The sequence below is a fragment of the Petaurus breviceps genome, unplaced genomic scaffold (genome assembly GCF_028583685.1).
Source record: "Petaurus breviceps papuanus isolate PSGF00001 unplaced genomic scaffold, PetGlider_PUasm1.0 90925, whole genome shotgun sequence".
NCBI lineage: Eukaryota > Metazoa > Chordata > Mammalia > Diprotodontia > Petauridae > Petaurus > Petaurus breviceps.
The window spans coordinates 29,396,819-29,410,169 of NW_027187380.1; the positions used below are offsets into that span (position 1 = coordinate 29,396,819).

The following is a 13,351-nucleotide window of genomic DNA, read 5'->3' on the forward strand; positions in this document are numbered from 1 at the left end:
GATGTAAAGGTAGATGGCTCCAGTATCATCATGATCCAGATGGTTCCCAGAAGGCATCTCAGAAACCATCTAGTCCAACCCTTTCATCTTATGGCTAAGAAAACAGAGACTCAAAGAGTGAAGTAATGTTAATGGAATAGAAAGATCTTCCCTGTCCATTAATAATGCTGTGTGACCTGCTTTGAGTTCTGGGGCCGTGATACAGACTGAGTCACATGGAGTTTGAGTCACATGGAGATTGGGTCAAATGGAGTTAAGAGTGGGAGAATCTTGCCCAGTGGAATTTTAACTGAAATAGGGGAGAGAGACAGTACAGTGTGTGAGAGGCAGAGCAGGGAGTGAGAGTGACACAGTACTCAGAGAGAGAATCAGCTTGTTTGGGCAGAGGGAGGAACTGTCTTAGGAAACTTGTTTGTAGGGAGATCTAACAAATAAGAATACCTAAGATGTTGGTGCTCCCTGGAGTGATGATGAATACCTTGTTTACCTCCTGGTATTCTAATCCAAATAAATACTTTGGTTTTGCATTTAATGAAGAACATTTATTATATTTTGTGAATTTACCCTGGAAATACATCTGCATAGTCATAGCCATTCTTATAGGTATTGTTTTGGAATTATATTTGGCGATGAAGAGGATGGGATAGCAAAATATGAAACCTCTGTTTGTAGATAGGAAGCTTCTAGGGAAGGAAATGGGTATCCCTGGCTGATCATAGAAACCTGCTATAGAAGGAAATAACAGGGACCTGTGACATTCCAAATATGACAGGATAAAATCCTGGACTCTGTTTAAATTTAGGTTAGTTACAGATATCCAACCATGCAGTAGGTTGGGAACATGCCTTTTCAATGGAACCCCATGGGTAAACTGAGCCAGGAGGGATCCTATCCCAGACAGAGGCTAAGATTGTCCCTCTGGCCTTTACCAAATGTAGACTTTCACCTGTCTACAATACAGGATCACATTCCCTCTGAGTAGCTTGTGGTGTTTTCTCTCAGATACTGATTTAATGCAGATAACTATATCCAAATTCAAACTCAGAATAAAATTTAGTTATGGTCCCAAATGCCTTTTACCTTAAACAACAAGCTTCACCAATCACAGCTTAGAGGAAGTTATAATTATTTCTATTCTCTTGTAGCTGCAATAAGCAATAAAAATTTATCAGGTCTCACAAATGTAAGGAATTCCATTTACTATCTTTCCTTCTGAAATCTAAAAGCCAATTAATAAAAATCCTTTCTCATCCTTGCAACTTCTTAGCAAGTTAGGTTCATTTAAAAACTACATGACTAAAACTGACCTTGCCTAATAAAGATAGTTTCCAGGGGATTTGGCAGTTTTACAACATCATAAATGCAGGAGTGAATGGGGGAATGGCTAATAATGATGCCCCTGCTTAGCCAATACTCATACATGCAGGAGGACTGTTCTGAATGGGCAGAACTAGTCAGAACAAAGTTTTCACAGTTTTAGGTTTTAGCATTAAAACAGTAGCCAAAATAACTTAGTTAACAATCTTACAATTTTAAACAATCTTAACTGAAATTTCCTTTTAAACAAAGACAGACTTGGAAGCTTATGATTTTCCAAATTACAATACTCCAAAACTCTAAGAGAAACTGCTTCTCATACAACATAGATACGGTAGTACAGATGTTTACCAGTAATGATATCATAAACAATTATCATGTTCTTAAATTTGTACTTTGAAATAAAAAGAAATGAATGACCAATTTGATGACCTTAAAACTCCAGTTTTTGAAGTTACATAGAATTAAAATTCTCTTGATGCCATACAACCAATCAACTTATCACCTGAAATCAATTACCTTCTGGAATCTCACATAGATGGTGAATGTGGTGATCCATAAACCTTCAAATTAACATAAACACATCCTTAGATGAAGCAAACTTGAAAACGACATCCCTATGTTTTTCCTTCCTTTTTATCAGGATTTCTCATTTGCTCAATAAGAATTCTGCAAAATGCCTTTACAATTCACTGTACAGGGAATCATTCATTTCATCATTAGTAATGTGGAAACTATAACTTTATATCACTGTATATTTCCAGAATAGCCAAAAATTTAATGAACAATCAGCTATCACAGTAAATATCAGCAGTATTATTACTACATGTTTGTATCCCAAATGTAACAGCTTTAAATCATCAGATATTATAACATAAAAAATCCAATTCACGTGAAATAAACATTATAAGATAGGGTTAGCAGAACTGATAAAGTAACATAGCTGATTTTATACAACTTTTTCTCCATCTTTTAGTTTCAACAAAATTCATATCGAAAACTGCTTTATCTAAAACCATTTCTGGCTCACAATGGTCACTCAATTTTTACAGAATAAGAGGATTTTACAGTTTAGAAATACCATAATAAAACAATGACATTATGACATTAATTGCATTTCCAATTCATCACATACAAAAATTATTGATAGAAAATTAGGCTTACCAAGTGCAAAGGCTTTTCTCCTCTCCCCACAATTGCAGAGCCTGGTTGTGGACCCAGGGGTTTGAAAGGAGAGCAGTTATCTGCATGCCCAGTATGGACTTCAGGGTACCCAGGGGCCCAGGGCCATTGCCAGGGGGGGCCCTCGATATAGTTGCTATGCCTCCCCACCCCTCTTTTTCTTTTTCAAGTGGGGGAGGGTAACTCAAATTCCCTACTATTCTTCAGCACTCTCGTTCCTTATCTGATCTGGTGAGAGAGGCTTTAACAAAATGTGCTCAAATGTTTTTAGCTGTTCTAACTTTTACTCCAATAAATTTTATGTGCCCGCTCCTTAAAACTTCTTTGAAAGTGATAGCTTTGACCTCTCTAGCAAGGCGGGGGGAGTGGTGCCTACTCCCTTATCCCAGTTCTAGAGAACCCAAAAACCTCACTTTTCATATCAAATCTTAGAAAATATTACAATTTGCCTAAATGCCAAATAGTAAAATGAATTCTGACTTATCTTTAGCATGAAATTAGGAGTGACACTTTTCAAAAATGACCAGAATGAATTAATTTGCCTTTCAGTTGCATTCTGATACACAAAACTTTCCTCTTTTAGGTGAGGCAGGAAATAGTTAAATGTTGGTCTGACTCCCTCTTAGTTCTGAGGGAAAAGATTCCCTCCCTTTCTTATCGCCTTCTCCTCACTCCACTTGGCCAGAGTGGAATGAAGAGGAGATTTCCCAACTTTTAAAGATCTTAAAACTTATGTTCACACTTTTCAATAGCAAATAACTTATACCTATCTTAACTTCTTACCCATGCTCCTTTCATGCTTAAACTTTCTTGCTTTTCCCACTGTCTACTCATCCTTCTGTTGGGCTTTGATTAAAACCCCTTTAAAACCACACAGGAATAGCTTGTTATTGTTCCAAGTTGGGATAAGCAATTCATGAGTTGTTGCTGGGCAGAGTTATCGCTCTGAAGCTGGGGGGTGGGGTGGGGAAGTGTGATTTTTACAAACTGGTTTTACAAATTGATTACAAATATAGATCCCAAGCACCCCACCAGAAGGTAGGGCAATTAGGCTTAAGGGACTTGCCCAAGGTCACACAGCTAGTAAGTGTTAAGTCTCTAAGGTCGGATTTGAACTCAGGTCCTCCTGACTCCAGGTCTGCTGCTCTATTCACTGTGCTATCTAGCCACCCTCAAGTAATTACTTTAAAGAAGTATTGTGTGAGAGGGAGAGGCAGAGGATGCACTAAGTAACCCAACTAACTGGCTCATCATTTCTTCCCTCTCCCTTTCCTTCTCTACAACAGAAGGTAAAATTGATGGCCAGAAGCCGTCCAACTTGGGGTTTACTGGCTAGATTTATTTTTCTTTCTTTTTTCCTTTCTTTTCTTTTTTTCTTCTTTCAAAACAAAAATTAAACCTGGTTCACTCTGGTCCCTGCCCAAGTTCCACTTAATGACTGTATTTTGGGTCCTCCTGGCTTAGAGTGAATGTCAGTGGTAACTGTTTCTCTTTGGAACAGCAACGCTGAGAATCTTCCCCTTCCGCCTTGACTTTTTTCTTTTTTTTTTTTCCTAATTAAAGGGGCCAATATGACTCATTTCTTAAAGTGACCTATTCATTAAATGGGCGTTACCTCACTCTAAGGTCTGAAAAAGCCTTAGCCTAAAAGGGCCAGGATCTCCCATTGCATCCTGGGTCCTCTCCAGTCATCATGATGAATATCTGGTCACTGGATCTAGATGACTCTGGAAGAGAAAGTGAGGGTAGTGACCTTGCACAGCTCTTCCTCACTCAAATCAAAGTCAACTGCCAGCCATTTCATCTTTTCCTTGATGCCATGGTCCTCTCAAAAATGAAGGACAAACACAACAACAAGCGTGCCAGGTGGACAAGATGAAATTACCAATACTATAAAGGAATGTGTTGATGCAGGAGTGTTAGTTCTTGCAACCACTCAGTGGAATAATCCTGTCTGGCCAGTATAAAAGTCAGGATGGGAAGCAGAGAATGAGAGTGGATTATAGACAATTGAATAAAGTGACTCCCCCTTGTGTGCTGCTGTTTCAGATACTGTTACCTTAATATAAAGGATCCAGAAATATGATGGGACTTGGTATACAGTTATTGATTTAACCAATGCTTTCTTTACTATCCCTATGGATTATAAACAATGGGACCAATTTGCTTTCACTTGGCAAGGCAGGCAATATACTTTTACCCATTTGCCACAAGGGTATCTGCATAGCCCTACTATTTGTCATAGGATTGTGGCCAAACATTTGGATGAATTAGAACTGCCTAGTATATAGCTTATGCACTACACAGATATGATGATACAGGGAAAAAATGTTTTGTTTTGCTTTTTTGCCTTTTGGAGGGCAACTGGGGTTAAGTAACTTGCCCAAGGTTACACGGCTAATTGTGTGTGTGTGTGTGTGTGTGTGTAAGTGTCTGAGGCCACATCCTAACTCAGGTCCTCCTGACTCCAAGGCCTGCACTTTACTCACTGCACCACCTAGCTGCCCCTACAGGGAAAAAATATAAAAAGAAGTGGAAAAAATTTGATGCTATTAATTGAGCATATGAAAAGCAAAGGGTGGAAAGTTAACCCTGCAAAGGTTCAAGGACCAGCTCAAACAATAAAATTTTTAGGCAGAGAATAGAAGGAATAAGGGGTGGCGAGAGATTCTCTCAGAAGCCCAACCAAAAATTCAAGATTTTCCTATTCCTACAAATAAGAAAGAGAGCCAAAATTTTATAGGATTGTTTGGATATTGGTGACATTACATACCACAATTAAGGCAGATTCTGAAACCCTTATATAAGGTTACTAGGAAGAAATATGATTTTGATTTGAGGACTTGAGCAGAGTAAAGCTTTTGAAGAAGCCAAGGCTGCTATACAGTTGGCTCTAGATTTATGTCCTATGTAAAGTAATCCAGTGGAATTCCAAGTGACTGTACCAGATGAATATGCAAATTGGAGTTTATGGCAAAAATAGCAAAGCCAAAATGTACTCTTAGGATTTTAGGCTAGGAAACTCCCTTCATCAGCAGTTCAATATACCCCATTTTGAAAAGCAGTCATTAGCTTTGGTAAAGACTGAACAATTGACTCTGGGTCATGAAGTAATATTAAGGCCTGGAAGTCCAATTATGACCTTGGTAATGAGTACCCTAGCTTCCCACAAAATTGGACATGCACAAGAATCTAGTATATTTAAATGGAAATGGTACATTTAAAACAGATCTAAAACAACCAAAAGTGGAGTTTCTGCTTTGTATGAATCTATAGCACACTTACTTATCTGTGCTAGAGTATAGATCTCTCTCTCTCTATATATATACACTGTATATATCTATATATATCAATCTAGCTATCTACCTACCTACCTATCCATCCATCCATCCATCCATCCATCCATCCATCTATCTATCTAAACAATAGTTATCTACTGAGGGAAATGATAAATCCCCTGAGCCAGAGCAACAGCTGGTACCATCCTTGGTAAAATGGAATAAGGGATATGATAGATGAACTGAAGAACAAAATAAACATACATGGTTTATTGATGGGACAGCAAAATATTTGGGCCATAAAAGGCATTGGAAAGTGATAGCCTGTAACCCATGTACTAGGCAAACTTTGGAAAATACTGGGACAAGTGGAAGTAGTCAATATGCTGAACTTGTGGCAATACACCAAGCTACTAAAACAGAACAAGGAGGACAATGTCATATATTTATTGATTTAGCTAATGGGTTAGCTATATGGATGCCCATGTGGAAAAATCAAAATTGGGAAATTTATGGCAACCAAGTCTGGGCAAAGAATTATGGGAAGATATATGGGACATATCTTTGGTTACTAATTTGTCAATTTTTCATGTAGATGCTCACATAACCCTCACCATGCCAGAATGTGAGTACAATGCACATGGTTACTGACTAGCAAAGATTGCTACTGAGCATATTGTTCCTACTCTGAAACCAACTGATGGTCCAATACTAGCAAAATAGGTCCATCAAACAGCTGGTCATTTAGAGATCCAGGCCACACCCCAGTGGGCACAAGATCAAAGCATTATTATTTCACACTCATTGTCAAAACTGGTAGCAGAGAAATGTCATATATGCCAACTGGAAAAGGAAAGAAATTTCCTTGGGTAGTAACTGGAGAGATAGCAAGCAGCACACATTTGGCAAATAGATTATGTTGGACCTCTACTCCAAGATAGGGGATGCAAATGTATAAGTACTTGTTTTGACACCCATTCAGGCATACTAGCGGCTTGTTTCTATAAGACAAATAGCTGTAGAACTCTAGATATCCAAGTCTGTATTATGGTACCCCAATGCAGACTCAAAGTGACAATGGGTCACATTTCAAAGGTAATGAAATGAAGAAATATTGCATATTAAACAATATAGAATGAATATATCATATTCCATATTATTAAGAAGCATCTGGGTTAATTGAAAGAATGAGTGTATCATTGAAAGATCAGTTAAGGAAGTTAAGTTCTAATAGTTCTTATCAACATTGGAAAGATAATTTGTTCACTGCTTTATGTAATTTGAATAATAGACCATTGGGACAAAGTATACCTCTAGCCAGAATGATGACCCCAAATCTGCAAATTAGAAAACAGGGAAACACATAAGATACCAAATATTGAGTATTGGACTGCGAAGTAAATTGTCCCAGTAGCATATTCAGGAACACCTGAGTTCAGCAGGATGTGATTTACATTGCTTGAAAGACTTTTTGTTGGATAGGGAAGAAATAAGGAAAGTCTCTAGTGGAATAAGTAACAAGAATCCCTAAAAACCATTTTGGATGGATATTACCTAAATCAGGATTAGCAGTCTGAGGAATACATGTGTTGGCTGGAGTACTAGATTCTAATTATTTAGTAGAAATTATTGTGACATTTCAAAATTTAGGTGAAGAACCTATACAGTTTTGTTTAAATGATAGACTAGTTCATTATTCATTGTGCAATAATACCCTTTGTGAAAACTGACCCTTCTTCTGAAATAGCTATCAGAGGAACTGAAAGATTTAGTTCTACTGACAGAATAAAATTGGGAGCTAAAGTATGTGTAAAACAGAAGCCAGATGATGTTCCTAAGGCTGTGGAGATTATAGCACATGAGAAAGATAATACTGTAATTGTTGTTTATTGAGGAGAAGATGATTACCAAATTGTGTCCTTAACTCATATATTTTACTATGAATAGACTATGATAGTGGGTTCATGGACACCAGAAACACTGCTTCTGGTTATTGTCTCCTTATTCTTTTTGGTTTTTGTTTTGTTCACTTAACCTGTTGTAGCGGCAAGCACCCCAGCATTCCCAGGGTGGCTGCCAACACAGGTCCTTAGATCTGTTTTTTAAAGGAAAGCAACTCAAAATGGGTTAACAAGCTTACTTTAATCAATCAAACATATATCATTTACCTAGTTTAGGGGGAAAAGGTCAGCACCCCGAACTTCAGAGTATACAGACAGAAGTTACAAGACAGAGAAAGAGATCAAGCAGACAGGCTTCCAAACTGTCCAACCATTACATCCATACCAAATCACAGTTACCAGAGAGGGAAGCATCAACATCTAGGTTTTTTCAAACCCAGAGTAATCACACAACACTTCTCAAAGTGAGCCCCAAAACAAAGTCTCACATCAGGGCTTATATAGTCTTCTCCTGGCTCAGAGAATGAAACAACCCTCTTGACCCACTGCCTAATCACAAAGGACCAAGGTGTGGGCATTCCTGAAAAATAAGCTTCCCACAACAGGCTCCAGATGCACTTAACATAGGGGCAGAGAAGATCTTAAAAATTTACATTCCTATAACACCTATTTGTCAGATTTGTCTCTTCCAGCTTTAGTGCCCTCCACTTGCAAAAGACTGACTGCTTAAACTAAATGTCACACACTGTCTGAGACTATGATATGTCACTCCTGGACCTGACATTGACCAACCTCCTGATACCAGTTAAGGAACTGACCCTTTGAACAGGACCTCTAGAGACTGGGACAGCTCTATGTCCAATCTCAAGAGGAAGTAGTTTTAGAAGATTAGACCTTCACCCCTTACCCTGGGGGGATTTTGGGTCCCATTTGTTTGAGGGAGGAATGATGGGGTGCTTGAGCTTAAGCCCTACCCAACCATATTGTTTTATATGTTTATTTTGTGCTATCTTTCTATATTGTTATGGAAGTTATGTTGATGCAAGTTACCCCTAAAGTCCCATTGATTTATGTAATGGACATGAAAGATCTTGGGGTCAAACGTAATCTTTTTTTTTTTTTTTAAAGCAATTGGGGTTAAGTAACTTGCTCAAGGTTATACAGCCAGGTGTTTCTGGGTGGGTGCTAAATGTCTGAGCCCGGATTCGATCCCAGGTTATCACGACTCTGGGGACGGTGCTCTTACTTGTTGCGCTACCTGGCCGCCCCATCAAATGTAATCTTAATGGAATATAAAGATCTTCTTCCCTGTCCATTAATAGGGCTGTGTGAACTGCTTTGGGCTCTGGGGCTGTGATACAGCCTAAGTCACATGGGCCCTGAGTCACATGGAATCTGGGTCACATGGAGGAGTTAAGAGTGGGAAGTTTGCCCAATGGACTTTTAATTGAAATAGAATGTTGGGGGGGGGGAGAGACAGTGCAGTGTGTGAGAGGCAGAGCAGGGAGTGAAACACAGTGCTCAGTAGTATCTTGAGTGGATAGAGGGAGGAACTAGTCTAAAGAAACTTGTTTGTATGGAGGTCTAATAAATAAGAATACCTAAGTTGTTGGTGCTCCCTGGAGTGATGATGATCAATATCTTGTTAAATATTACCTCCTGGTATTCTAATCCAAATAAATACTTTGATTTTGCATTTAATGAAGAGCATTTATTATATTTTGTGAATTTACCCTGGAAATACATCTGCATAGTTGTCAGGTCCTCTGACTCCAGAGGAAGTAATCTTTACATTAAAACACAGTACTTTTGCCAGTGGACATTTTATTCATTGTCTATAGAATTATGGAAGCTTCATAGACCTGCTTTATTATGATTAGTACAGTTTACATACTTTGAATTTATTCAGCTAATTTAAAAAAATACCCCATGTCACTACATTACAATGATTCCAATCATAAATTTTCTTCTGAATTAATAACAGTAATAAGGAAAATAATAGACAACATAAATTTAGAATCCATCTACATATATACAATCAATATCTGATATAAAGACAATAGGAAGAATTAAGTATTGATGACCCTGTAAAAAGGAAACTTGTTTCTCCATTAAAAGATTAAAAAATAATTATGCCTTGCTAAAGCAGTAAAAAAGAAATGTATCATCTTTCATTTATATGCATTTAGTGTGCAGTCTTACACATTTAAAAAAATTTTTTTTTTTTTATTTTAGAGGGGGGAAGGCAAAGTAATTGGGGTTAAGTGATTTGGTCATGGTCACAGAGCTAGTAAATGTCTTAGGCCTGGATTTGAACTCAGGTCCTCTTGACTCCCAGGCTGGTGCTTTATTCACTGCATCACCTAGTTGCCCCTAAAAAATGTTTTGGAGGCAAACTGGGTTAAATGACTTGCCCAGGATCACAAAACCTAGTAAGTACCTGAGGTCACATTTGAACTCAGGTTCTCCTGAGTCCAGAGCTTGTGCTTTATCCACTGAGCCACCTAGCTGTCCCCTTGTCTTATTTCTTGTGATAACTGTTTTTTTTGAAATATATTGATATTGTGATTATAAATGATAGGACTCCAATATAGAGTCACTTAATCTAAGTGGCCCTAATGACCATAAACATATAAGTAACGACAGACATCCTATTATTTTTTCATTGCCCTGACTCATTCTGATCTTGTGACAAATGTAAACATGCATGTCTCTTGATTGGATGAGGCTCCTTCCTGCCTGAAAGGGCTTGTAAAGCCAAGCACAAGCAGCTTTCTGTAGGACTGCTGCTATGAACAGCTTTAAGGTTCTGATCACATAGTGTGGTGAACCCTCTATTTATTCAGCAATAAACTAAGACAAAACATTCATGGAAACCAAATTACAGCATTCACAATGTTATAACATAACAATTTATCACTAATTTATCACTGAAGTGTTATGTGGTTTTCACCAAAGGGCCACGTAGTTTTAAGCAAAAGAGATCATTCAGTTAGTCCTTAACTTAATAATCCTTAAGGAGCAAGCCTCCTTAAGGGACACAAAGTACAAAGGTCAAAGTTCTCCACCCCTAGGTCACATTATCTTAATTTCTGGAGTACAAAGTTCTCCCACCCTAGGCCACAGTAAATCATAATCTTCTCAGTCAGCATTAAGTACCAAGGAGAGGTCTTTTCATCTTGACTCTAGGCTGGTTCCCAAATTCCATGGCTCCTCTTCCATGGGTCCAGCTCCTGCCTGAATCTACCCAATCATCACCTGGATTCACATGTAGACAGCTCTCAGCTCCTCGTCCAGTTCCATATTGAAGCTCACAGTGTCTAGTCCACCTCAAGCCCTTCACAGTTTTTGTTTCTGAGAAGACAACGCTTAACAGAACGACAATAACATTCATGAACAGTGCTGGCACTATTCACTATCTGCCTATGAAATCAGCACAGACCCACATACAAGGTCTGAGAACTCAACACAAATCATCAACATGGTCCCAGGACTTATGAAACCCTCCTCCAGGACTTCTGTAAACAGACAATAAGAAAATCCTCTTTCAGGGCTTCCAGTAAGGTCCCAGGGCTTCTGTACAAAGTATCAACACAGACAGAACAGACAGAGTGCCTGGCCACCACAAATTTCCCCTTCTCAATTCTTCCCTTTCCCAGCTTGGGCTTCTCCTTATTAGCTCCTCCCCGTTCTGCCCCTTCCTGTTGCATCAGCAAGTTCCTCCCACTGTGGGGTTTCACAAGTTCTGTTTCTTAACAAAGACTTGATATAAGGCTCAAAATGGCAGGGCTCAAAAGAAACTTGAACTGAAACAAGGTGCTAAATAATTAAATATCTGAAACAAGGTGCTAAGTACTTCTTTGCTTGCCATAACAGGGCTATACACCAATACCTAGCTCTGGGATTTCTTTAGTTACTAACTCAAATATCATCCAATTTCTGGTTTCAATTAGGAAGTTCCCTTATCTAAGTCCTGTATTGATAAGTGACTCTGAGAATTTCCCCACTACTTCTGGTTCTGATAGGAATGCCCCTCTGTCCATATCTGGCATTGATTACCTATTCTTTTTTTTTTTTTTGGCTTTTTGGAGGGCAATTGGGGTTAAGTGACTTGCCCAAGGTCACATGGCTAGTAAGTGTGTCAAGTGTCTGAGGCTTGATTTGAACTCAGGTCCTCCTAACTCCAGGGCCAGTGCTCTATTCGCTGTGCCACCTAGCCTCCCCTTGATTACCTATTCTTTTTTTTTTTTTTTTAAGAAATTGGGGTTAAGTAACTTGCTCAAGGTTACACGGCCAGTTATTTCTGGGTGTGGTGCTAAGTATCTGCGCCTGGATTTGATCCCCAGGTCATCCCGACACTGGAGCCAGTGCTCTTACTCACTGAGCCACCTGGCCGCCCCTGATTACCTATTCTTAATGAAGTCTGTCTTTAAGGTACAAAATTTCTCTGTGCAGATCTCACTGAAATAATTGCTATGGTTTATATCTTCCTTCCTCACATGAGTGATCCTGTGTGTGTGTCCATATGCTTGTTTGTGTTGCCATATAGTGCATTTGTATGCTTTTTAAAAAAATCTACTTGTTGCACTGCACAGTAATAAAAATTTCTTGTTTGGACTAGCTTCCTAAGTACCAGTTTTCAGTAAATCCTTGAATCCGGGTCTTTTTCTAAACTGAGCAGTGAGGTTACATAAAGCACTCTGATAATGTGCTCAGTGAATGTTGATATTCCATCTGATTGCATCCCATACCATTAGTTTTCTCGTGAGATTGCCATACCTCTGGCTGATATTTAACTTTTATAATATAGACTCTTTGCCTGGGACCCCAGACCCAAAAAACACTGCATTGCTGTAATACCCTGATAGTCTTACTGGGCTAGATGCTGGCACACTATTGGATATTTCACAATTTTGCCACTCTAGCTAATTCTGAAGTAGTATATTTCTTCTTAAAAGAACAGATATTCTTTAAAAAAAACCCTCACATTAGTAAGATTCTTTCTGTCTAGAATTACCAGGCCAATTTGAAGTGTCTTCTTTAGTCTTAGAACACTAACCTGTAGTCTCTGGAACTTTCATAGCTTTTGACTAATATGTTTAGGATGACTGATACCTTTGGGTAATAACCTTACTCCAATGATGCTTACAGTGGCAAAGAACATGGGAGAGCATTTCATTAGGTCTCAAGCTCCCACAACAGTGACTGTTTTTAGGATCAGATTTCCTGTCTGCATTCAAGGGAATACCATAAAACCTGGCTCTATGGATAAAACACTAGTCTGCAAACCAGGTAAAGAATCCTCTTTATATAAAAAGAAAAATTTGAGACTGAGGTCACAGAAATGACAGAATACACCTTATTCTCATCTGGCTTATCTATTAGCCATAGTTTGTAAAATTTGCCTAAGGATATATTTTAAACCTAACTTTGCTCCAATTTGGAGTCAATAGGACTATCTATCTGCTAGAGTTAAAATACTGTGGCCTTTCCTCCACTCAATTTGGATCTTTGAGGCCGACTGACAGGACCTGCTATTAAGACCAGATGTGTGATTCACATGCCCTCTCATTTCCAAATCCCTCCTCAATAGAGCTCTTCAAATAAGTGACAAGGTCCTCTGGTCAGAGTCCTGCTTAATTCTATTTTTCATTGTATTACTTGAGAAAATGG

At 38.6% G+C, this 13,351-nt stretch overlaps 1 protein-coding gene across 1 annotated transcript in view; it reads right to left on the minus strand.

The window, feature by feature from the left end:
• The window catches only part of PMP22 (peripheral myelin protein 22), a 105,365-nt gene that overhangs the window by 25,446 nt on the left and 66,568 nt on the right, over positions 1 to 13,351 (minus strand). The gene's annotated exons all lie outside the window — the stretch shown is intronic.